This window comes from Pristiophorus japonicus, chromosome 9 (genome assembly GCF_044704955.1).
Source record: "Pristiophorus japonicus isolate sPriJap1 chromosome 9, sPriJap1.hap1, whole genome shotgun sequence".
In the NCBI taxonomy this organism is placed as follows: Eukaryota; Metazoa; Chordata; class Chondrichthyes; family Pristiophoridae; genus Pristiophorus; species Pristiophorus japonicus.
This window is the reverse complement of record NC_091985.1, coordinates 191,963,680-191,965,455: the sequence shown is the minus strand read 5'-3', so window position 1 is coordinate 191,965,455 and position 1,776 is coordinate 191,963,680.

Sequence of the window (1,776 nt, the reverse complement as noted above, 5' to 3'; positions counted from 1 at the left end):
GTTAGAGTTAGGGTTAGGGTTACGGTTAGAGTTAGGGTTAGGGTTAGGGTTGGAGTTAGGGTTAGGGTTAGAGTTCGTGTTAGGGTTAGAGTTAGAGTTAAAGTTAGAGTTACGGTTAGGGTTAGGGTTAGAGTTGGAGTTAGGGTTAGAGTTAGAGTTAGAGTTAGGGTTGGAGTTAGGGTTAGAGTTAGAGTTGGAGTTAGGGTTAGAGTTAGAGTTAGAGTTAGGGTTGGAGTTAGGGTTAGAGTTAGAGTTAGAGTTATGGTTAGGGTTAGAGTTAGGGTTAGGGTTAGGGTTAGGGTTAGGGTTAGGGTTAGCGTTAGGGTTAGGATTAGAGTTAGGGTTAGGGTTAGGGTTAGGGTTGGGGTTAGGGTTAGGGTTAGGGTTGGAGTTAGGGTTAGGGTTAGGGTTAGGGTTAGGGTTAGGGTTAGGGTTAGTATTAGGGTTAGATTTGGAGTTAGTGTTAGAGTTAGGGTTAGGGTTCGAGTTAGAGTTAGGGTTAGGGTTAGGGTTAGTATTAGGGTTAGATTTGGAGTTAGGGTTAGAGTTAGGGTTAGGGTTCGAGTTAGAGTTAGGGTTAGAGTTAGGGTTAGGGTTAGAGTTAGTGTTAGGGTTAGGGTTAGGGTTAGGGTTAGTATTAGGGTTAGATTTGGAGTTAGGGTTAGAGTTAGGGTTAGGGTTCGAGTTAGAGTTAGGGTTAGAGTTAGGGTTAGGGTTAGAGTTAGTGTTAGGGTTAGGGTTAGTATTAGGGTTAGATTTGGAGTTAGGGTTAGAGTTAGGGTTAGGGTTCGTATTTGGGTTAGGTTTGGAGTTAGGGTTAGAGTTAGGGTTAGAGTTAGAATTAGAATTAGGGTTAGGGTTCGGGTTAGGGCTAGAGTTGGAGTTAGGGTTAGGTTTGGAGTTAGGGTTAGAGTTAGGGTTAGAGTTAAGATTAGAGTCAGAGTTAGAGTTGGAGTTAGGATTAGGGTTAGGGTTAGGGTCAGAGTTAGGGTTAGGGTTAGAGTTAGAGTTAGGGTTAGGGTTAGAGTTAGAGTTAGAGTCAGGGTTAGGGTTAGAGTTAGAGTTAGGGTTCAGGGTTAGGGTTGGAGTTAGAGTCAGGGTTAGGGTTAGAGTTAGAGTTAGGGTTCAGGGTTAGGGTTAGAGTTAGAGTTAGAGTTCGGGTTAGGGTTAGAGTTAGAGTTAGGGTTCAGGGTTAGGTTTAGAGTTAGGATTAGAGTTAGAGTTAGGGTTAGGGTTAGAGTTAGGGTTAGGTTTGGAGTTAGGGTTAGGGTTAGAGTTAGGGTTAGGATTAGAGTTAGATTTAGGGTTCGGGTTAGGGTTAGGGTTAGGGTTAGGGTTCGAGTTAGGGTTAGATTTAGGGTTAGAGTTAGGGTTAGAGTTAGAGTTAAGGTTAGAGTTAGAATTAGGGTTAGAGTTAGGGTTAGGGTTAGAGTTAGAGTTAGGGTTAGGGTTAGGGTTAGAGTTAGAGTTAGAGTTAGGGTTAGGGTTAGGGTTAGGGTTCGGGTTAGGGTTAAAGTTAGGGTTAGAGTTAGGTTTGGAGTTAGGGTTAGGGTTAGAGTTAGAATTAGAATTAGGGATAGGGTTCGAGTTAAGGCTAGAGTTGGAGTTAGGGTTAGGTTTGGAGTTAGGGTTCAGGTTCGAGTTAGGGCTAGAGTTAGGGTTAGGGTTAGGGTTAGAATTAGGGTTAGGGTTAGGGTCATTTAGGGTTCAGGTTAGGGTTAGGGTTAGAATTAGGGTTAGGGTTAGGGTTAGAGTTAGGGTTAGGGTTAGAGTTAG